Genomic DNA, 25,491 nt, shown 5'->3' with positions numbered 1-25,491 from the left:
CACCCCAGGCTTTGGTTTGGCTCCGAGTTTGCGGTCTGGCCATGTGTTGCTTTGTGTGGGGGTCAGAGGGGGGTGCAGCAGTTGGTGATGCCGGTGTGGTTTGGCTTCTGGATGGTGGTTGCATTCGGTCTATGGGATGGGTTTGGGTTTGAGTCTGGTGAGGGTGATTGGTGGTTACGTCCTGTGTTGTTCTGGGTCCGGTGTCAATTTTCATGGCTGGGATTCATTTGTTGACTAGGGCTACTTTCCAGATGTCTTACACAATGAAAATAGTTTTAAAAAAACCAATTAAAAACAGAGTTAGAAACCACAGAAATGACAAGAATAGCAGCCAAGAACACTCATTTTATTTTATTTTATTTATTTATTTTTATTTATCTATTTTGATTTATCAGTCGCCCCCTCTTCGCAAAGGGACTCGGGGCGACGTACAATTAAATCAAAATACAAGTGTGGCATGGAGGAGGTAACACCAATATTTAACAGTCAAGTTCAAATAAATAACAATAAATTAAAACAATTAAAACAGTTAAAAACCCCAAAATTTACATATAAAATATTAAAATATTAAAATTACCAGGGAGGTTAGAAAGTTCTAGTTAAGCCAGGCCGGCTAGTTGGAACAGGTGGGTCTTGAGTTTCGTGCGGAAGGAGCGGAGATTGGTCGTTGTCCTGATATCTGGGAGGAGGTCATTCCAGAGGGCTGGGCCCATCACAGAGAAGGCCCTATTCCTGGGCGCCGCCCTCTGACATTGCCTGGTGGACGGCACCCAGAGGAGTCCCTCTCTGTGAGAGCGAATTGGTCGCAGGGATGTATGGGGCAGAATGCGATCCCGCAGATAGCTAGGTCCTGTGCCATGGAGCGCTTTGAAGATGGTAACTAACACCTTGAAGCGCACCCGGTAGACCACAGGGAGCCAGTGCAGCTCGCGCAGGAGAGGTGTTATATGGGAGAACCTCGTTCTCCCCATGATTGCCCGTGCGGCCGCATTCTGGACCAGTTGCAGTCTCCGGGTGCATCTCAAGGGGAGCCCCATGTAGAGAGCGTTACATTAAACCAGGGATGTTCAACCTTGGCAACATTAAGACTTGGGGACTTCAACTTCCCGAATTCCCTAGCCAGCTCACAAAGAGAAGATGGAGGACATATTAATTTATTTCAATTTACTAAATGTGTATCACGTACTGAAACAATTTGACAACTGTCCTACTGCTGATATTGTTCCCCTGCAACTGATGTTTACAAAGATGCTTCCCTTAACCTGAAGGCAACACGGTCTTCAAGATTAATCACCCTGGATAGACCGGTCCTCCATGTATTCATCAGGTCCCTCTTTATTGCCATTCAAGTTAGTGGCCATCGTTGTATCTTGTGCTAATGAATTTGACAAGTTAATTATGCACTGTGTGAAGAAAGGCTTTCTTTCGTCTATTCTAAATCTCCTTTCAATTAGCTTCACTGGATGGCCTCAGTCCTAATCTTTCCAGAAGAAAAAAAAAAAGGGGGGGGAACCTTTTCTCTTTATCCGTGCCATGCATGATTTTACACCCTTCAGTCATCTCCTCCTTTAGTCCTCTTCAAATCTCAAGCGATCCAGCTTTCTCTTTGAAGCTCCTAATTTTGATTGCCCTCTTCTGCCATTTTTACAGATCTTCTACAGCAGGGCAATTTTTTACTACCGAGTTCTGCGGCAAGGCTTGGTGATGGTGGTCCTGTGACTGTGTGGGCGTGGCCAACTCGATGTCACTCATGGCCACACCCTCTCAGTCACATGCCCCCATTACCACTAAGCCACACCCACAGAACCCAGTAGGAAAAAATATGTGTGTGAGTCCATTCACAGCAGAGCTGCTGCTCCCTTTATGGTCATCCCCCTCATCCCCCTCCCTCCTGGGGATTATCTTAAAGGCACAGGCTGCAGCAGCTCTGCTGTGAATGGAGGGAGAAACGTTGGGATTGTCTCTGCTGCATTTAACGTTGAATTATGTGGCAGAGACAATCCAAATGTTTCTTCCTCTGTTCACAGCAGAGTTGCTGATCTCTTTATGGTTTCCCCCTGCCCCCTCCCTCCTTGGGTCTACCTTAAAGGGACAGGCTACAGCAGCTCTGCTATGAACGGAGGGAGAAACATTCAGATTGCCTCCTCTGCATTTAACGTTGAATTCTGTGGCAGAGACAATCTGAACATTTTCCCCTCTGTTCACAGCAGAGCTGCTTCTTCCTTTATGGTCCTCCTTGGCCCACTCCCTCCCAGGGACTATCTTAAAGGGACAGGCTGCAGCAGCTCTGCTGTGAATGGAGGGAGAAACTTTCAGATTGGGTGGACATGTCGAGCAGCCGGAAGAGGTGAGTGGCAACAGGGTGACCAGGCAGGCATGGGCGGGGCCATCAGGGATTTTTGCCACCAGTTCAGAGAAGTGATGCCAATCATTCCTGCTAATTCGGCAAAACCAGGCCGAACCAGGAGGATTTCACCCTTGCAGTGGGGGTGTCAAGCTCAAGACCCAGGGCCCAGATCCAGCCCGTGGGTGCTTAGATCTGACCCATGGGGACACACAGAAAAAGTGAAGGACGGGCCCACAGTGCCTCTGTCAGTGAAAACAGAACTTGGGAGGGCTGCATGTGGCCCCCTCAAGCTTCGTTTTCTCTGACAAAGGGATGCAGGAAGGCATTGCAACCGAAAACAGAGCTTGAGAGCCCGTTTTCACTGGCAGAGTGCTCAGCCAACCACAGGTGCCCCCAATATGAGTGGTATTGAGCTGGTTATGCCTCCTGGCCATGCCATTATGTCCCCCCCCAGGTCAAACACAACCCTGATGCAGCTCTCAATGAAATCGAGTTTGACACCCCTGCCTTACAGCGTTTCCAAATATGATGACCAGAACTGTATTTAGCAGTGATGGTAACCCATTTTTTGGCTGCCATGCCAAAAGCAGGGGGAGCACAGGGGGGGTCGTGCGCTGGCATGCCACACCCATAGTGCTAGCCACATGCCCCCCCCCAGAGCACGCGCATGTGCACAATCAGCGACACACACCCCTTTTGCCACAGTTTTTTCACCTTCCCGAGGCTCCAGAGGCTTTCTAGGAGTCTGGGGAGGGTGAAAGCAGACTCCCCCCCCGGATGCCCCCCGGAGGCCTCAGGAGCTTCCCTGAAGCCTCCAGAGGGCAAAAAATGGACCTATGAGGAACCCGGAACTTCAGGAATGGTTTGTCCGTAGGGCCAATTTTCGACCTCCAGAGCCTTCAGGGGCCTTCAGGAGGCTTCCCTGAAGGCTCCGGAGGGGAAAAAACGGTCCTCCGGGGAACCCGGAAGTCACGTGTATATAGTATGTGAACATACCACCAATTTGTATATAGACATTACAATGTCGGTATTTTTATTTTCAGTCCCACAGGAAAGGTCCCTAGTATGGAATTTGCCTTTTTCATAACTGTTGTAAGTTGAGGGCAAATAGCAGCCTAAGTTGCTTGTCTCCTAGACGGTACTCCTAGGTGTTTCCTTTGCTTATGTAAGGGATTCTAGGTTGCCATGAGGTTGGTAACCAAATGAGGCTACTTTCCAATCCAGAATATGGCTATTGCAAGATAAGATCATTGTTCATTTTGGGCTTAGAATGTAGAACACAGAATCATAGGGCTGGAGGGAGCCTCAGGAAGTCTTCTAGTTGAACCCCCTGCTCAAGGCAGGAGACCTTCTACCATCCCAGTTAAATGGTTGTCCAATCCCTTTTTGAAAAGATCCAATGGTGGAGCACCCACAACTCTGAGGGGCAAGCTGTCCCATTGATTAATTGCTCTCAGCCAAAAATAAATTCTCCTTACTTCTAAATTGGATCTCTCTTTTTTTTTAAACAAAGTTTTTATTGGTTTTAGGAAAAATAATTAAGAAAAGTGATGGTGGATAAAGTTACAAATTTTGACAGTTACATTACGCAGGAAATGGCCCTCCCCCCCATTCTCATAACTTTCATTTATTAATACATTAAATTGTTGCTACTTAATAGTATTTTGTCAGCATATAACCTTTTATCTTCAAATAATTTCAATCATTCTATATCAAACAGATTTTCTAGTTCATTTCTGTGATCTGAGTTTTCTCAATGTTGCTTCCTCTCCCCCCTCCAGCAGGGCTCCGGCACCTCCCCTGTCCTGTATGTCCCGTGTAGTGTCATCAGGTCTATCTAGGAAGACTTTGTTTTTTTCCATGAAGGCCTCAGCCTCCATAGTTTCTAACTCTGGTGTCCTCCCAGAATATTAGCATACCTTCTGGCATAAGCCATCTGAACCACACCCCTTTCTGGTATAATTTCTTCGCTAGAAGCGAATAGTTTTTTCTTTTATCTCTAACTTTCTTTGGGATTTGTTTCAGAATGGCTATTTCTCTATCCTTGTATTTTAATGCTTGCCCCCTTTGTGCACTCAGAATCTCATCTCTTGTATTCTTTCTGAGAAATTTAATGCGGACCTCCCTTGGAACGTTATGTGTTCTGGCATATGTTGAGTTTACTCTATAGACCAGGTCAATGTCCCACCCCAACTGTTGTCTGTCTTTTTTGATATATTCAGCCAGTAAGTTTGTCATAATATCCCTCAGGTCTTCATCATCAGCCTCAATTACATTTTGAAATCTAAGGAAAAAAGACATCCTTTCAAATTCCATTTTTATCTGATGGTTCTCACGTTCTTGGTTTTCTCTCTGGACCCCCTTCACCTCCCCCCTCATCTCAGCCGTCCCCTCCTTCAAAAGTTCCAGTATCTGTGAATTTTGAATCATTCGGTTTTGGTTCTCTCTGAGCTATTCGTTCATTTCTTTCAATTGATTTTTCAAGTCCTCCTGCCCCTTTAAGAGTTGTTGAAACATCTGTTGAAAGTCCACCTCCGCGGGCTTAGGATGAAACAGAGATGTTAGTGTCTTTTGTCCACTGGGGCTGGACGTTGAAGATGCTGGGGCAGAGCCAGGTGGTGGTCTTTTGGGTGGCATTGTAGTAAGAAAAGCTCAGAAGTGACTATGTCAATACAGAGAAGAAACAGTTGTAAAGGTGGATAACTGAGAGAGATCACAAGGCAGGGAGTCCAGACAAATAGAGAACTTTTCTCAATTCTAAGTCCAGGCAATAAAATCCATTGTTCCAAGTCCAGGATAAAATATAACAAGAGATATCTCTGAGTGTCACAGAGACGAAGACAAAATGCCAGCAGTTTCTGTGGGTGGAGTCAAATTTCAAGGTGCATGAAGACAACGGAAGTGTGCCATCTTGCCCTGCCAGCTCCGGGATCAGAAGGCAACAAAACAAAAGTTTTCAAAGTTTTCAAAAAGAAACCGATCATCACCTCATTTTCACAATTGCAGTAAAATAAACCTGCTGTTTGCTATGAGCATGAGTTCATTCCAGAGCTCCCCGCCCTCCTCCTCTGGGGGCAGAGAGCAGTTTAAAGCCGCTTGTCCAAGGGGGGGGGGAAATCCCCCTCCCTCCAGTCACACTTCCCAGAAACGGGTTGAAAGTTTTTTCTAAAGAGCTGACAGTTTTTTTGTTTTTCCTTTAGTCATAAAAGGGAACGGGGGGAATCTCCATCTCACCGCATTGCAACTGCGTCCTTCGAATCGTCAGTTTCGCCCTGCTGCCTCAACGCGAAGATGCAGAAGCACCTCCCCTTTTGCCTCCCGATGCCTAGGGAGATGCGGGGAGCCACCCCAGGCTGCCGCCGACACAGGGGGTCCCCTGCTATGCCGCCCCCTCGGCAGGAGCCCCTACGAGGCTTCCTGTGCCCCCCCCCGATCAAGGGGGAGCCCACCAGGAGCGCACGGGGCGATCAAGGCATGCCCGTCGTGAACCGCAGCCGGAACCAGAAGTCCCAAATTGGATCTCTCTTTTAACAAGCTTCCACCCATTGCTTCTTGCCCTGCTGTCTCATCCTTGCACAGAAGCAAATCTCACTGCCTGCTTTCTGTGTGGACTATCAACCAAGTCCTGCTTTCTTCTTTTAGGGATTTCCCCCCTCCCCTCTTTACTAATCCCTCTTCTTTCTGTACGACTGCACATAAATCTCTTTTCATTTTGAAACAGCAAAAGAGCCTAAGAAAATTAAGGAATTTGGTATTTGTATTTGTTTATTACTAGCTGATAACTCAGCGTTGCCTGGGTATTTCTTTATCCTAATCCTGTATTAGTCAGGGAAAGGACTGAATTAAAGCTATAGTGTTGAGTGACACACTCCCCCACAACACACACACACCGCCACCCAGGCACGACTGCCCCCTGTGCCCCGTTATGGGCCTAGTAGGCCTCCCTGTAGCCTCCTGGGAGCAAAAACGGGCTGTGGGGAGGAGTGTATCTCCCACATGTACCCCACCCCCTGCGCATGCGCAGTAGAGACCCCAAAAATCAGCTGGCCTGCAGGAGGCACATGTGTGGTGGAGCTGAGTTGGAGCAATAGCTCACACACACAAGCACACACACACACACACACACACCAAGGGGTGTTAGGGGTGTCTTACCCCCACAGTATTTGTTTCCAGATGGTAAGTTCATCTGTGTACAACGTTTGGTTGAAATTGCTTGAGGTGTTCCAGAGTTATGCTGACACACACACACACACACACACAAACACACAAACACACACAAACACATACACAAATACACACACACAAAAATACATGCATACAAACACACACACATACATACATACAAACACACACACACATACACAAACACATACACACACATACACACAAACACACACACCCATACACACAAACACATATACACACAAACACATATACACACAAACACACACACATACACCGCCCATTTCATTGAGGCAACATCTACGTGACTTACAGACATGCAATTAAAATACCATGTGCAACATTAAAACAATACATAAGAACATTGAAAGTATGCTGAGGACCTGAGCTTTTTAAAAAATAATATTATTTTAAGGCACTCATGGAAAATTTCTGGTTTTCAAACAATTGTTTTAATTTCAATCTATACAAAATTGGGACCCTGATCTGAAGAAATTTCAATACAGAGATCTTTAGAAGTGTCCCCGTGGATAACACCTTCCCCCCCCCAAAAAAAAAGTGAATTTCTGCAAATTACCTTCTTTCACCAAAATTGATGGGCATTTATCTGATTTTTAATATACCTCAGAATCCCATGCTTCAGTTTGCCAGACCCTTCCAGCCTATTCTTTGTGTCCTTTGGAGCAAAGTCTGCATATAGCCTCTATCCAATATTCCTCTTTCACATTGGAGACAGCAAAGTAAATTTCAAGTGCAGCTTATATTCTGTAGATATTACTCGGGGTTGCAAGAAATCTCTAAAGTGAAACTGTCTTTCACTCCTTGTGTCAGGGCTCAGAGATCAATGTTGACTGATGCCAATCTCTCTTCCTTGTATCAGAAGAACCTCAAAACTGTTATACAGCTGCTCCTCGACTTACGACTGTAATTGAGCCCTATGGTCATAGGCAGAGGTGGTATTCAGCCAGTTCTGACAGGCTCTGGAGAACCGGTAGTGGAAATTTTGAGTAGTTTGGAGAACCGGCAAATAGGCTGGCTCCGCCCCTGCTGCCTCCCAGCCTCCCAGCTGTTCTTCTCTTGTTGCCCTGAACAGGAGAACGGAGCTGGAAATCAGATTAGTTTGGTGAGGAAGGAATGGGGATTTTGCAGTAACCTTCCCTCAGGAGTGGGGAGGGAATGGGGATTTTGCAGTATCCTTTCTCTGCCGCGCCCACAAAGCTGCGCCCACAAAGCCACGCCACGCCCACAAAGCCCTGCCCACAGAAACAGTAGTTTAAAAATTTGAATCCCACCACTGGTCATAGGTCATTGCAGTCCTACATCAAGGAATCATATGTTACAATTGTTTTTTATGATGGTTGTTAAGTGAACATTGCCCTCATGAAGTAAATACCAATTTCTTAGCACCATAAGTACTAATATTATTTCAATATATGTTTGCTGGGTTGAAATTATTCTTGCAAAGAGATGTGATGGTCCTCAATATGAAGGGATGGTTGGTGAAATTGACAGATTTTTCTGAGGTAAATATTAACTTCTTTGACTAGAGAAGAGGCACTATCTACAATCGTTGGTGACGGGAACGTTCTTATAGACGTTTTGTGTAAAAATGGGGAAAAAAATGAACCTGTGAAGTATGACTTTGATGATTAGACAGGATAGATTATATAAAAAAAGAGAACATTATGACTTTAGAGGGAGAGGTTACAATATAATTGTACATATAACTTCTGTAAAGTATATTGAAGCCCCTTCTTTATCTTTTTTTTCTTTCTTTCTTTTCCATTTTTCCTCAACTTTTTTGTTGTTGTCTCACAGTTTTTCTTTGTCTTTGATTTCTTTTTTTATTCTTTACTTTCTATTAGCATGTGTTAGCTTTCATCTTCTTGCTAAAAAGTCTTAATAAAACTACAGTATATATGTTTTTTCTTTAAAAAAATATGAATGTAGGACAATCTCTCGTTTACTCAGGAGTTATGAATCCAGAACGTTCACCTGATGAAGGCTTTTAATAGCACACATGCACACATGCACAACAGTATTTCTCTAATGAAGTGTGAATGAAAGGATGAGAGATGATTTTCACATGAGGCAGGACTGTCCATAGCTTTCTTCCCACTGACAGTCATGATTGAACAAGCCCTGCAGGAAGCTGATGTCAGTTGAATGACATCACGGATGGATGAATATTCCTATGGTGAAGGTTTTAAGTTTAGTACCAGGACAACTTTTTAATGTGTTTCAGTTAAGCATACCAATCTTCTGATTTTGGTTTGTGTGGTGGAATAGAGTCTGGATTCCCAGGAGGGAAGGGCTGCTTTCTAAAGAACCAAGAGACAGAAAAGTTTGGATAGCTTGGTTGGCAGAGAGTTAAGAAGGCTCCTCCCTAGAAGTTCTCAGAGTATATCTTTAATGATGCAAGCAGTTGCTTTAGTTTGGGAAGATTTCTATCTATAGGCAAGGAACAATAAAGAAACTGCTTAAAAGTAGCTCTGCATATCTTTCTTGGTTTTGGGAGATTGAAATCTCATTTGTTTAAAGAGAAAAGAAACATACCCTGGAATGTTCAATTCGAAGTCAACCAGGGGTGGGATTCAGCCGGTTCGGACCAGTTTGGGTGAACCGTTAGCTCTGACGATCAGCTGGGAGCGAACCGGTTCACTGCAACGATCAGTTTGGCCCACCCCCTTGCCCCTGCTTTTTACTTACTGATATCCTCTCAACTGATTTGTGTGGCAGAGCAGATTGCCGTCCCTCAGCTGTGTTACTTCCCAGAAGTAACGTGGAAGGTAAGTTTCGTTAAAACTGTGCACGCACGCAGAGCGCGCTTGCATGTGCAAAACACACAATCACTGAACCGGTTGTTAAACTGGCAAGATCCCACTACTGAAGTCAACTAGTCACAACTTGAGCCACTTAATATGAGCACCGGTCATGAGGCTATTTGAGGAGGGGTAAATTTCAGTTCTGAGTAAATCCCAACAACATAAGGCTGATTACACACGGATTCTGATAGTTAAGTTGAAGTGGGTTTCTCTAATGTTTGGATCTAATCCTAGAACTAAGTCTGCTTAGTCAAGAAGTGTGAGTTAAAACAGGATATTTTCCTAATTACTGAATTAGAATCTTAGTTTATGTACTCTTTACCTTTGAGGGTATTGGCAAAATAGTAGTGAGGTGAAGAAAAAGACAGGATTATCACTGCAATAAACTTACAAAAGATCCTAAAATATATATTGTATCCGTAACAACATCTACCCCAATAGTGGATATAGAAGTATAGAAAGTATAGCGTGTTTTTCTATTCTTTTCTATGGCCTCAAGCCAGTTTTTGACTCCTGAAAACTACCTGTCTTGGGCTTCAGAAGAAGGTTTCAGAAGTAGTTTGAACTTGCCTTCTACTTCCTAGGGCTAAAAAAAGAGGGATTGGCCCAAAGTCACCCAGTTGGCTTATTACCTAAGGTGAGACTAAAACTCACAGTCTCCTGGCTTCTAATCTGATACCTTAGCCACCACGCCAAATTCTTAGAAAAATATAGTAAAGGCCAAGCCATTCAAACGGCCTAAGATTTTATTCTTTCTCCAATAACTGATCATGAATGATGAGATAAGGAAGACCACTGAAACTGTCTAGCATAGAAATAATAATTAACTATGGCAAAAGAAAGCAAAGATTATGCCAATAATAATAGCACCTTCAGCAGAATCCCAAAACTTGGATACCATTGGCATTGGTAAAATCACCGGTCAAGCTCCCAAACACTTTACTTGGAGCAAGCATACATCTGCAACAATACCTTTAGCAACATCACACTTCTGCATCTGTCTATCCCAAGTGCTTGGGAAGGACTCAATAGGTGGATAAAAAGGCCAAAATCATCTGTCTGACTATGCCACCAACCATAATGTGAATACGAATCAACTAATGTTAGATGTTAAGCCACGTCTCTTTGAAGGCACCCAAGCAAAACATTGATGTAAAACCAGGGGTGGGTTCCTGCCAGTTCTAACCTCTTCTATAGAAGAGGTTCCACAAATATACAGCTCCCCCCCCCCGCCCGTCCGCACATCATCAAGATGAAGAGCGAGAGGAGGAATTCTGGGAGATGAAGTCCACAAGTCTTAAAGCTGCCAAGTTTGAACACCCCTGGGGCTTTTTTTCTAAAGGGTTAGGGGTGCAAGGGTCTTGTAACTTGACAGCTTTAAGACTTGCACACTTCAGTGCCAGAGTTCCTGAGCCAACATGACTGGAGGAGGAATTCTGGGCATTGAAGTCCACAAGTCTTAAAGCTGTCAAGTTTGAACACCCCTGGTTTTTTTTTCTAAAGGGTTAGGGGTGCAAGGGTCTTGTAACTTGACAGCTTTAAGTCTTGCGTGCTTCAAATGCCAGAGTTTCTGAGCCAACATTTTGGTTGCTAAGCAAGAGCGTTGTTAAGTGAGTTTCACCACATTTTACAAGTTGGCCACGCCCACCCAGTCACATGGCCATCAAGCCACTCCCACCCAGTCCCATGGCTGGCAAGCCACTCCCACAAAGCAGGCCACACCTACCGAAAAGGTTCTTTAAAATTTTGAAACCCACCACTGTGTAAAACCAAAACAGGTTGTGACGTATGGCCAAATCCTCTGGTCTAGTCACCCATCAAAATTCATATCCTGTCCTTATCCCATTTCAATCTCATGTTAAGGAAGGTGATCAGTAGATGTTTTCCTTGTGACGTATTATAGAAGAAGTAAGAAGAGCTATGTGACTAGAATGCAGTATTGCAAGCTAACTCTGCTCACTGCCAGAAACTGTTTCGTTTCCATAAATTCCCAAAGTTTGTATGGGATGAAAATAAATACAGGTAGTCCTTGATTTATGACCACAACTGAGCCTAAATTTATGCTGCTAATGAGACAGTTGCTAAGTGAGTGTTGCCCTATTTTATGACCTTCCTTGCCATAGTTGTTAAGTGAATCACTGCAGTTGTTAAGTTAGTAACAAAGTTATAAAATGGCTTCCCCGTTGACTTTGCTTGTCAAAAGATCACAAAAGTTGAACCCAACTTTTGGACCTTCGGGTTTTTCTTTGAAGACGTTTCGCTTCTCCTCCAAGATGCTTCTTCAGCTCTGACTGAATGGTGGGGAATGGAAGGATTTATACTCCAGGCAGACAGCTGGGTCATTTGCATCCTTTTAGAGAGTCTTTGAGGGCACCTGGAGGTTGATCTGTGTCCTCAGGGTCACCTGAGTGGTGCAAAATGGGTGTGGAGCCTTCTTGGAACTATTGACCGTGATCCTTCCATTCTCCACCATCCAGCCAGAGCTGAAGAAGCTTCTTGGATGAGAAGCAAAACGTCTTCAAAGAAAAACTTCAGCTCCTCTGCTCATAATAAAATTCCATATACCACCAGGCTTGAAATTTTAGGCCTGGATAACCTTGAACTACAGTGTTTATGTTCTGACTTGCGTTTAGTGCACAAGATAATCTGCCATAACGTCCTACCTATTAATGACAACTTTCACTTCAACTGCAATAAGACAAGGGCTACCAATAGATTCAAACTAAGTGTAATCCGTTCTAATCTTGATTGCAGGAAAAATGATTTCAGCAATAGAATAGTAAGTGTGTGGAACACCCTACCTGATCCTGTTGTTAGTTCCTCTAACCCCCATACCTTTTACCTTAAGCTGTCTATCGTGGACCTTACGCATTTCTTAAGAGGTCCCTAAGGGGGCGTGCATAAGCGCACCAGCGTGCCTACCGTCCCTGTCCTACTGTCCCCATTCATATGTACTCTTTGTATGTGATTATGGCTTTGTTTTGCTTATTTATATCCTTTTATGTGTGCCATTTTTTCCTGGGTTTTTCATATTTCTTTCCTTGTACTTATTGACAAATAAGACAAACAAATAAGACAAACAAGTACCAGAAAAGTCCAGTCGCCTCTTGAAAAAAAGCACCTTTGGGGCAGCCATGACTTGAAAGACTAAGATTCTCCATAGAGGTATGTGCTAATGGGTCTGCAAAAGCAAAGGTTAAGCATCTTTAAAGTGATGCGGACATCGCACAATGAAACAGGGAACGGGAAAATATATATTTTTTTATATCACTAGGAATGTTTAAGTCACAGCCTGTCACCTGGAGAGCTCCATGACAAGCAAAAGTGACTGGCAAAATAGCATTTTAGCAATTCCACGTTGCTTCTCCATCAGTGACTTCCGTGTTGAATTGGTGGCATTTGCAAGTCAAGAGAAGACAGCCATGCAAGCACAACCATATATTTGAAGATTACGTTTTCCATTGGGGTGGGTGGGTGTCCATCTATCCCTGTGAACAAGGAAGCATCTAAATCCAGAGAGTGGCTAGCAATTTTGATGATGACTAGGAAAAGAAAGCTAGTTTGCTTTTTGCAAAATAACAACAACAAAAACAACAACAACAACAGGGATTTCTTGTTTACTGAGGCTGATAAATCTTTCAAAGGCTGCTATTTATAGTGGAAGCCTCTACTTTTCATGGTGGAATGCTGGAAATTGTAATTTCTCTCCACCGAGGCTTACCGGTAATTTGGATAAATCAGGATTCCTAACATTTAGCACATATTCTAGCAACCACTGACATCATTAGAAATTGCATAGTGTTCTTCAGTTGGGGTGGGGTGGAGGAGGACAACCCAGGCCTGAACATCTCTCAATCTCCACTTGGTGGAGGAAATAGAACATAGAATAATAAGGTTGGAAGATACCTTGGAGGTCTTGTAGTCCAACTCCTTGCTCAAGCAGAACATCCTATACCATTCCAGACAAATGGCTGATGAGACTCTTCTTCAACTCCTCCTCCAGTAATGGAGCACCCACAACTTCTGAAGGCAAGCTGTTTCACTGAAAAATTGTTCTCACTGTCAAGAAATTATCACAAATGAAGTCAAATATATATAGTATGTCTCAGGATAATATTGCAAGATCCAATCTGGGTTGGTCACTGAGAGCAGAGATTTATCTTCCACGTTATTGGATTCATTGTTGTTGCGAAGTCGTGACTGACCCATTGCGACCCCATGGACTACATTCCTCCAGGCCTTCCTATCCTCTACCATTCCCTAGAGTCCATTTAGGCTCATGCCAACTGCTTCAGTGACTCCATCCAGCCACCTCATTCTCTGTCGTCCCCTTCTTCTTTTGCCCTCCATCTTTCCCAGCATGAGGCTCTTCTCCAGTGAGTCCTTCCTTCTCATTAGGTGGCCAAAGTATTTGAGTTTCATCTTCAGGATCTGCCCTTCTAAAGAGCAATCAGGCTTGATCTCCCCTAGGACTGACTGGTTTGATCGCCTTGTAGTCCAAAGGACTCGCAGGAGTCTTCTCCAGCACCAGAGTTCAAAGGCTTCAATTCTTTGGCACTCAGCCTTTCTTACGGTCCAACTTTCACAGCCATCCATTGCAACTGGGAAAACCATAGCCTTGACTATACACACTTTTGTTGGCAGGTTGATGTCTCTGCTTTTTTAGTATGCTGTCTAGATTTGCCATAGCTTTCATCCCCAGGAGCAAGTGTCTTTTAATCTCTTGGCTGCAGTGAAAGGAAAATAAAATTGGATTCATGCTGGAGCCCATTTTCAGGGAACTTCTCTCTATTGGAATACATGCTTTGCACTATTCTACGAGTCATATTTATGTGTTGCCTTCCTATTGGTTGATTGGTGTGTTGATGGCTGGTGATTGGCTGTGCTGCCAAGCCCTACGCTCTTAGGTACCTAATAAGCTGGTAGTAAATCAGCACTCCTGTTGACTGACAAGGGGCCCGTTTCCTTCGATTCAACCATTTCCCTGGCTATCTTTGCAATTGTTAATTTTTCCTTAGTTCTAGGTTAGATAGCTCTTTAATAATCTTCCTATAATGCCTTGTCCTGCTCCTTGTCCTGCTTTGGTTGACCCCCCCTTCTCTGTGACAGCCCCACAAGTACTGGAGTTCTTTTGTATCGTGTTTCATGTATCATGGAAATGTTAGGTACCAGGACAACTTTTTAATGTGTTTCAGTTAAGCATACCAATCTTTTGTTAAAATATTTATTATTATTATTATTTTTGAAAACAGACACAACACATCCTTCTTTACATGCTGTAGAAAGTGTATCAGTTGGTTGCAAAAAGGCTTTCGTGCATCTCTTCCACAATCAACAAACACAATTCATATTAACTCAAGTATTTTAAGTCAGATATTTATACATGTTACCATAATCATACCTCCATTTTCATTTGACTATAATTGTTTAAACGTCCTTCATCATAAAATATACCAAGATTTAATACATAACCACATACTGGCATTTCATTTACTATTTCTAAAATCCTCCAATAACACTGAATCCTTATGAACCTATTCTAGCTAAACATCCATAATATTTAATAACAAAGTTTTCTAATCCACCTTTCCAAATCACTGTTTACAATTTACATCCAGTTTCCTTATGTTGAACCCATACCTGTATATAAGCTGTTATCGTTATCCCTCCTTTATTTAACTATATCCTGTATCATAACATTTTCCCCTAATAATCAAGACTTAACGGTATCTAACAGTTCTTTTTTATTAACCTTTATATATAATCCAAAAGTATTTCTAATCTTCCTTTCATGGGTGCCATTCAATATTCATATCCAATTATTACTTATCATAACACTACACATTGTATACATTATTGTTGTGGCCCAGCAGGAGCTGTTGGAGCTGCCACCAGACTCCGAGAGTGAGGGTCCCTATGAGTCAGCTCTAGAGGACCCAGGGCAGGGTTCTGACTCTGAGCAGGGATCGGAGAGTCTGGTCGGCCACCAGGAGGCGCCTGAGGCATGGAGCAGCGGTGAAAGCCAAAGGAGGGGGGCTCCTGATGCCATGCCTTGGAGCAGTGGGGAGGAGTCACGGGACAGTGATTCAGAAATAAGCAGGGAGTTCCTAGATGCCTGTTATCGCCGCGCCCACAGGCGCAAGGAGCAAGGGCGCAGTTACCGGCGGTAATTGCTCTCAGCTACTGCTAAGTGGACTCCCCCTCAGGCTATAAAAGGATTGACTGAGATACACCCTTTGCAGTAGTCAACAAAGGAATTCTGCAAGAAGTTTGGTCTTGGAAACATAGCAGGCTGGATAGCTGCTTTCGTGTCTCGTGTCTGTGAGCCTTGTCGTGGTGGTTTACTGCCAAGGATCTGTCTGTCTGTCTGTGCAATAAACCCTGTTAAAGTAATATTGTTCCGGAGCATGTTCTGTGTGGGCGAGGGAAGAAGGGGGGTCAGAACACATTATTATCATTATTATCATTATCAATTAATTATTCCCGTTTGCTGCAAGTAGGTAAATTGCTGGGAGGCAGAGGCCAAAGGGTTGGGGCTGGTGGGTGGGTGGGGCTACATTCAGTGTATAAGACGCACCCAAATTTTCATCCTCTTTCAGGGGAGAAAAAGGTGTGTCTTATACTCCAAAAAATGCGGTACTTTTTCTGCACAGCAATGACCATCATCTCTGACATCACATTTCTAATTTGAAAAATGATGTGAGAACTACCTTTGTTTCGTAGTAAGATGCACCTGGATATTTGGCTTTTCTGGGTGAACTGATGCCAGAGAACATATGGATGGAATTAGGGAATGGCTCTGGAAAATTCCAGCTTTGGTCACCATATTATAAAAAAAAATGTTGAGGCTCTGGAAAGAGTGGAGAAACAAAGCAACAGAGATAATTGTTAGGCTAGGGGCTAAAACATATGAAGAACGTTTGCAGGGACTGGGTAGGTCTACTCTAGTGAAAAGAAGGATTAGGGGTGACATCATAGCAGTATTTGAAACTTTGAGGGGCTGCCACAAAGAATAGGGAGTCAACTATTTTTAAAAGCACCAGAAGGCAAGACAAAAAAAAAAACAATGGATGGAAACTAATCAAGGAGAGAAGCAACCTAGAACTAAGAGGACAGTGAGAACAATTAAACAGTGAATGGCTTGCCTTTAGAAGTTGTGGGTACTCCATCACTGGAGGCTTTTAAGAAGAGACTGGAGAGCCATTTGTTCCGAACGTTATAAGGTCTCCAGCTTGTGCAGTGGGTTGGACTAGAAGCCTCCAAGGTCCCTTCTAACACTGTCTATTCTGTTAGGTAAGTTACAGCCTTGGCTCACAATATTTTTTAAAAGGAAATGTAACATTAAGAGGAAATACTCGAGTTCAATGTTCTGTTTGCCGTGATGGAGCTCTCTACGTGGGAAAGTTATTTTTTATTTATTTTAAATCAGTCGTGACAATCCCGGGCACCTTTGCTGATTAAAATGGAACAGGGCAGATGTGGGTGAATCGCTGAGCTAGATTTTAAATAGCAGAAAAAGTCAGCACTGACCCCGCAGCTTCGAAATAAGTGCCTTTCCTTTTGTTGTTTAACAATAACAAAAACCGCAAAGGTTCTGCAGAGCATTTTTTTTAGCCCATCTGCTAAAACACTTTTTTTAAAAAATTAGAAAATGGGGAGGGAGAAATCTCTCTGATTTTAATCACGTTGTCACGGATAAAAAAAGAAGACAAAGTATCAAGTGCAGTGTTTTTCTCCCTCCCCCCATCGGTACGCGTCTTAATTGCTTATGCTCACCATGAAAATAATAGATCCACCGTACCCTGGATTTTGAAATCTTTATTATTACTGTTTGCCGAAAGACAAAAGAAATAATTGCATGTTGATTATAAGCTAACAGGTAACTAGCTTCAAGAAAAGGACTGTCATGTTAGTTGAAATAGAAACACACTTGCTTGAACGTCTTCTCTTTTGTATTGAGTTTGGCTTATTTCAAATTACTAGCTATAGTGTGAGACCTCCCCCAAAACAACATTAAAATAAATTGGAGTAAATCTGTTAAGCAAAAAAAAATCTTTCCCATTGGAATAGAAATAACAAGAACACTTAGGCTTATAGAGGGGTGAAATCCAGCAGGTTCTGGAGAACCGGTAGCGGAAATTTTGAGTAGTTCAGAGAACTGATAGCGGAAATTTTGAGTAGTTCGGAGAACTGATAGCGGAAATTTTGAGTAGTTCAGAGAACTGATAGCGGAAATTTTGAGTAGTTCGGAGAACTGATAGCGGAAATTTTGAGTAGTTCGGAGAACTGATAGCGGAAATTTTGAGTAGTTCAGAGAACTGATAGCGGAAATTTTGAGTAGTTCGGAGAACCGGTAGCAGAAATTTTGAGTAGTTCGGGGAACCAGTAGCGGAAATTTTGAGTAGTTCGGAGAACCGGTAGTGGAAATTTTGAGTAGTTCGGAGAACTGATAGCGGAAATTTTGAGTAGTTCAGAGAACTGATAGCGGAAATTTTGAGTAGTTCGGAGAACTGATAGCGGAAATTTTGAGTAGTTCAGAGAACTGATAGCGGAAATTTTGAGTAGTTCGGAGAACTGATAGCGGAAATTTTGAGTAGTTCGGAGAACTGATAGCGGAAATTTTGAGTAGTTCAGAGAACTGATAGCGGAAATTTTGAGTAGTTCGGAGAACCGGTAGCAGAAATTTTGAGTAGTTCGGGGAACCAGTAGCGGAAATTTTGAGTAGTTCGGAGAACCGGTAGTGGAAATTTTGAGTAGTTCGGAGAACTGATAGCGGAAATTTTGAGTAGTTCGGAGAACTGATAGCGGAAATTTTGAGTAGTTCGGAGAACCGGTAGCAGAAATTTTGAGTAGTTCGGGGAACCAGTAGCGGAAATTTTGAGTAGTTCAGAGAACTGATAGCGGAAATTTTGAGTAGTTCGGAGAACTGATAGCGGAAATTTTGAGTAGTTCAGAGAACTGATAGCGGAAATTTTGAGTAGTTCGGAGAACTGATAGCGGAAATTTTGAGTAGTTCAGAGAACTGATAGCGGAAATTTTGAGTAGTTCGGAGAACCGGTAGCAGAAATTTGGAGTAGTTCGGGGAACCAGTAGCGGAAATTTTGAGTAGTTCGGAGAACCGGTAGTGGAAATTTTGAGTAGTTCGGAGAACTGATAGCGAAAATTTTGAGTAGTTCGGAGAACTGATAGCGGAAATTTTGAGTAGTTCAGAGAACTGATAGCGGAAATTTTGAGTAGTTCAGAGAACTGATAGCGGAAATTTTGAGTAGTTCGGAGAACCGGTAGCAGAAATTTTGAGTAGTTCGGGGAACCAGTAGCGGAAATTTTGAGTAGTTCGGAGAACCGGTAGTGGAAATTTTGAGTAGTTCGGAGAACTGATAGCGGAAATTTTGAGTAGTTCAGAGAACTGATAGCGGAAATTTTGAGTAGTTCGGAGAACTGATAGCGGAAATTTTGAGTAGTTCAGAGAACTGATAGCGGAAATTTTGAGTAGTTCGGAGAACTGATAGCGGAAATTTTGAGTAGTTCGGAGAACTGATAGCGGAAATTTTGAGTAGTTCAGAGAACTGATAGCGGAAATTTTGAGTAGTTCGGAGAACCGGTAGCAGAAATTTTGAGTAGTTCGGGGAACCAGTAGCGGAAATTTTGAGTAGTTCGGAGAACCGGTAGTGGAAATTTTGAGTAGTTCGGAGAACTGATAGCGGAAATTTTGAGTAGTTCGGAGAACTGATAGCGGAAATTTTGAGTAGTTCGGAGAACCGGTAGCAGAAATTTTGAGTAGTTCGGGGAACCAGTAGCGGAAATTTTGAGTAGTTCAGAGAACTGATAGCGGAAATTTTGAGTAGTTCGGAGAACTGATAGCGGAAATTTTGAGTAGTTCAGAGAACTGATAGCGGAAATTTTGAGTAGTTCGGAGAACTGATAGCGGAAATTTTGAGTAGTTCAGAGAACTGATAGCGGAAATTTTGAGTAGTTCGGAGAACCGGTAGCAGAAATTTGGAGTAGTTCGGGGAACCAGTAGCGGAAATTTTGAGTAGTTCGGAGAACCGGTAGTGGAAATTTTGAGTAGTTCGGAGAACTGATAGCGAAAATTTTGAGTAGTTCGGAGAACTGATAGCGGAAATTTTGAGTAGTTCAGAGAACTGATAGCGGAAATTTTGAGTAGTTCGGAGAACCGGTAGCAGAAATTTTGAGTAGGTTGGAGAACCGGTAGCAGAAATTTGGAGTAGTTCGGGGAACCAGTAGCGGAAATTTTGAGTAGTTCGGAGAACCGGTAGCGGAAATTTTGAGTAGTTCGGAGAACTGATAGCGGAAATTTTGAGTAGTTCGGAGAACTGATAGCGGAAATTTTGAGTAGTTCGGAGAACTGATAGCGGAAATTTTGAGTAGTTCAGAGAACTGATAGCGGAAATTTTGATTAGTTCGGAGAACCGGTAGCAGAAATTTTGAGTAGGTTGGAGAACCGGTAGCAGAAATTTGGAGTAGTTCGGGGAACCAGTAGCGGAAATTTTGAGTAGTTCGGAGAACCGGTAGCGGAAATTTTGAGTAGTTCGGGGAACTGGTAGCAGAAATTTTGAGTAGTTCGGGGAACCAGTAGTGGAAATTTTGAGTAGTTCGGAGAACCGGTAGCAGAAATTTTGAGTAGTTCGGGGAACCAGTAGTGGAAATTTTGAGTAGTTCGGAGAACTGATAGCGAAAATTTTGAGTAGTTTGGGGAACCGATAGTGGAAATTTAGAATAGTTTGGGGAACCGGTAGTGGAATTGTTGAGTAGTTCGGAGAACCAATAGCAGAAATTTTGAGTAGTTCAGAGAACTGATAGCGGAAATTTTGAGTAGGTCGAAGAACTGGCCAATGCCACCTCTGGCTGGCCCCAGAGTGGGGTGGGAATGGAGATTTTGCAGTATCCTTCCTCTGCCATGCCCACCAAACGATGTCTACCAAGCCACACCATGCCTACCAAGCCACGCGCACAGAACCGGTAGTAAAAAAAAAAAGAATTTTACCACTGGACTTATATACTGCTTCATATAAGCCCTCTCTTAGCAGTTTACAGAGTCGGCATATTGTCCCCAACAATCTGGGTCATCATTTTACCGACCTTGGAAAAATGGACTAAGAATGAACCGATGGCCATATCCCAATAGCTAAAGGGATATGGGGTACGATCCACTATATTTTGATTCACATGTTAGAATAGTCTGCAGAAGTCGTAGAGATGAGTGACGCTTTTAAAGTGAATCCAATTTAATTGGATGTGTTCCAACACCTGTGACAAAATGGCAGATCTACTCAACTTTCAGAGGGTTTTTATTTTTCTGTTCAATCATCTTTTGATTCTTTGGAGACTGCCTGGAGAAGTCCCTGAGTTTTGTTTTGTTTTTTTGGCAAGGTTTTTCAGAGATGGTTTGCCATTACCCAGTGATGTGCAGTGAGGTTTATGGCTGGTGAGGCACTGACGTCATCACGATCTTTTTATTAAAATGCCTTTGTAATACAGGGGTTTTTAATAAAAGGATCTGTGCCATTTTGTCCCGTCCTTGCACATTTCGAAGGGGAGGCAGGCAAGAGCGTATCGCCGAGGACCATATGCGGTGACCACCAGTGGCCAACAACAACAGCAAAAGAGATTTGGGGGGAGCAAGGAGCTGAGGAATTCCTTGTTGTGTTTTCCACAAGGGAGGACAGTCCCTCTGAGGGGGAGGGGAGGAGAGAGAGAGAGAGAGATGATGATGATGATGATGATGATGATGATGATGATGATGATGATGATGATGACGACGACAATTAAGTATCAAAAACCTTTTGAGTTTGACAATATAATACGTTATCCAAAATTATAAATAATCTTATTTTCAGATGCATTTTTTTTGCCATCTGTTATTTTCTTTTTAAAAAATCAGACTTGCTTCCAATTTGTGCCTTCTAGCAAAGTGCAGTTTTCTTGGCAAGAGATCTAGCTTGCCATTGCTTTCGTCATAGGTCTGAGAAAGTTAGTTTCTTTCTTTCTTTCTTTCTTTCTTTCTTTCTTTCTTTCTTTCTTTCTTTCTTTTCTCTTCCTTTCTTTCCCCCTGATTTGTTTCTCTCTCTTTTCTCTCTCTCTTATTCTCTCCCTTCAGCTCTCTTTCATTTCTCTCTCCCTCTCCTCCTTCTCTCTCTAATTTGTTTCCCTCTCTCCCATTCTCTCCTTCCAGCTCTCTTTCATTTCTCTCTCTTTCTCTCTCTCTCTTTCTCCCCTTTTCTCTTTCATTTCTTTCTTGGCATTGCAAGCAAAATACCCCAGGATCACGGTGGCGGGGATAGCAACTCCGTTCCGCTGCGCTGCAGAGAAGAGCCACGCTGTGTAGGAGACTCCTTAGCACTAGACTCAGGTCAGCGTGAGCCACGGTCCCATTCCTCTCCTTCCTGAGCCAACTGACTTGAGTCTAGCACTGAGGAGTCTCCTGCACAGCATGGCTCTTCTCCACAGAGCAGTGGAAGGAGTTGTTGTCCCCCCCCCCCCCGTGATCCTGGGATATTTTGCTTGCACGCGCAAGAAAGAGATGAAAGAGAAAAGGGGAGAGAGAGAGAGAGAAATGAAAGAGAGCAGGAAGGAGAGAATGGGAGAGAGGGAAAAGAGAGGGAAACAAATTAGAGAGAGAAGGGGAAGAGGGATAGAGAAATGAAAGGGAGCTGAAGGGAGAGAATGAGAGAGAGAGAAAAGAGAGGGAAACAAATCAGTGCTAAAAGCCACCCCCGTCCTCCCTCCCTTCCTCTCCACAACATTCCCCCCGAAAGCTTTTTCCCAAATAATACCAGCACCATTTCATCTCCACCAAAGTAGATAAATACACACACGCGTGTGCACCACACACACATGCAAACACGCACACCAAACAATAAAATTAAATTAAAAATGGCAGAAATGGAGAAAGGAGTGAGACCTCCAGAAAATAAAAGAAGCAGGAAGTTGGCTCATCCTGTAAAAAGGGAAATTAATGAAGAGATGAAGGTACATCTCTGTGCTTGCCCTTTATTGTCACTGTATCGCAGATGAGAAGGGAAGAAAAAGGGAAGAGTTGAGTCAGGCTTTTAACCCTTGCTTAACTCTGCTCGAGCGATCATAAAACGCCTAAAAAGTCAGACTAGATGAGGCAGGCAGTTCTCCTGCCTCATAGTAGAGGGCGCTTTTTAGAGGCTTTTTTAAACAGTTAGGCAGTCCTTCACGGTGAGGCAGCAGCTAGCTAGCCTCATCTCAGCACTCGCCTTTTTCCTTTTACATTTTTTTTCTTTTCATGATGAGAGCTGTGAGGCTGTGCCTCCCCTGCCTCCCCTGACTGCATGTCACTGCCATTACCTCTTTCCGTGGGTTGAGAGGAAGCGACTGGCAAAGTCACCCAACTGGCATGTGCCTAGTATAGAACTAGAATTAACAGTCTATGATTTCTACCCTGATGCCTTAACCAGTAGATCAAATATATATGCTAGTCTCTACTATTTTGATTCTAACCCTTAGTGACTACATGGACAAATCAACTAATAATATGAAAGTATTTTGCTATTGTCATCTCCCAGGATATTTTCTGACTTCTTAAACTAATTTACAATCCTGAGAGTTCCAATTTACCAAGCCCAATCCTGCTTAATTTCTGAGGCTATCCAAAACCAGCCAGATACCAACACCTGCTGATATACCTAATAGATCTCAAAACATCACAAAATTTATTAAAAATTAATAACTGTATTCACACTGGTCAGTGTCTAAATATGGAAGAAATCTAATTTTCATCCAAATAAAATTATTTATTTCTGCCAAAAAGAGAAGTGGCTTCCATTGATCTCTGATAACTATGTTGATTGAGCAAATATTGATATATATTTATCTTTATGTTTCTGAGTAGGTATCTCCCATGCATTTCTTTCTACAGTTTTGCTAAGCAGATTGTTCTAAAATGTCAGGTTTCCAGAAAGCATCCAAAAGTAAATCAGAGTCCAAGGCAAAGTATTGCTCAAAATTCCAATTTATTAAGAGAGCCATGTTGGCACATCTGGGAAAATCTGAATCTGAAAGCTTCCCGGTTTTCCCCACCCAAGTGAAAGTTCAAGATCTTGCCCCCCACACCCACACATCCATCACATGGTCCAATCTCCCACTGCCATGCTGGCAGTTCCACCCATCCAGTTCCAGTCAGGTGCAGAGGTGCAAAGACAAAGGATGACCTTGGCTTTCTAGAAAATTTTTTGTTATGGCTACATAGCATCTAATGCATAGTAGAATAATAGAAAGTGTGGCAGGCCTGACATAATATAATATTTCCTTCTAACAAATAAGGACGAAGTGCAAATGTAAACATACACTGATTTCTGACCCATACCTTTCCACTTATTTGATAACATCGCTGGGCAAAGCAATGTTACTAATCAGTGTGTCAGGCCTGCAGACGTTCCTTTAAGAATCTTTGGCCTGCCACACTTTCTTATAATTTCCTATGTGTTTCATTAATGTAGTAGTTGGGAGGGGGGAATAGAAAGGAGTAGGATTGTGGAATGTATTGTTGTCATTCTTTCTAGAAGCTCAAGGTCATCTTTTGTCTCCGCATCTCGACACCTGATCGGAAGCAGAGGGGTGTAGATGCCAGCGTGGAAGATGATGATTGGAACATGTGATGAATTATGGGGTGTGGGGAAAGATATGAACTTTCAACTGGGTGAACCCACAGGATGTAAAATAGAGTTGAAATTTTATAGCATAATGCCAACATGTCTGTCTTATTAAATTGGAGCTTTAAGGATAACTTTGCCTTGGAAAATGATTTAATTCTGCATGATATTTGGAACGCTGACACAGTGCAATATTCCTAACCTAGTTTAATGAGAAGAAGGACTGAGGTGACATGATAGTGGTGTTCCAATATCTAAGAGGCTGCCACAATGATCGGTGGGGGTCAATGTATTCTCCAGAGCACCAGAAAGCAGGACCAGAAGCACTAGATAGAAACTAATCAAGGAGAGAAGCAACATAGATACTATGGAGAAATTTCCTGATAGTGAAAACAATTAACCAGGACAACAACTTGCCTTCAGAAGTTACGGGTTCTCCAACACTGGAGATTTTTAAGAAAAGGTTGTCAGCCACTTGTCTAGAATAGTATAGGGTTTCCTGCTTGAGCAGGGGTTTGGACTAGAAGACCTCCAAGGTCCCTTCCAAATCTGTTATTCCATTTTTGTAATATCTGTATGCCCAAGGAGAATAAAATGCTCAGGATGGACATGAAGAGAGATGATTGAATTTTTTCCCTTGGGTCTTTCTTCCTTGTTTGAGAGTTCGTTGACATAATTCTGAACAAAAACCAAGTTAAACCTAAGAGACATTGGCTAGTGGGTTAATAGGAGAATTGGATGACGACTGGGGTAGGCTTGATCCTTTAATAGAAAGGCAACAATTTGTGTTTGTTTGGTATGGCTAAGCTGGTCCCTTCAAAATGTGACCTTTCCTTCTGCTGTTTTTGTGAAACAGAACAAAAAACCATGATATGTAGCAGATGCATTTAAGTGTGAAATAAGTTGTTCAGTCAGCTGTACATGAAAAGCTGAAGAAATGATGCAGACCAACAGCAATACCTCTGTTGTAGGTCTTGCCTATCTCATGAGCATCCAGTTGTAGAAAAAATTCATATTTGTAGGCTTGATGTGGGAAGCTGATATATCCACAAACTGTAATCAGAAATGTAATGTAATATGAAGAATGATTGCAGGAATTGGGTTAGTCTAGTCTAGTGAATTTAGACTACAAAACTACACAGCATACTAAAAAGCAGAGACATCACCCTGCAAACAAAAGTATGTATAGTCAAGCTATGGTTTTCCCAGTTGCAATGTACGCCTGTGAAAGATGGACCATAAGAAAGGCTGAGTGCCAAAGAATTGAGGCCTTTGAGCTATGGTGCTGGAGAAGATTCCTGTGAGTCCCTTGGACTGCAAGGCGATCAGGCCAGTCAGTCCTAGAGGAGATCAACCCTGACTGCTCAGAAGGCCAGATCCTGAAGTTGAAACTCAAATACTTTGGCCACCAAATGAGAATAAAGGACTCACTGGAGAAGAGCCTAATGCTGGGAAAGATTAAGAGCAAAAGAAGAATGGGATGGCAGAGAATGAGGTG

The sequence above is a fragment of the Natrix helvetica genome (assembly GCF_964273705.1).
Source record: "Natrix helvetica genome assembly, chromosome: 3".
In the NCBI taxonomy this organism is placed as follows: domain Eukaryota; kingdom Metazoa; phylum Chordata; class Lepidosauria; order Squamata; family Natricidae; genus Natrix; species Natrix helvetica.
Note: the sequence above shows the minus strand (reverse complement) of the source record.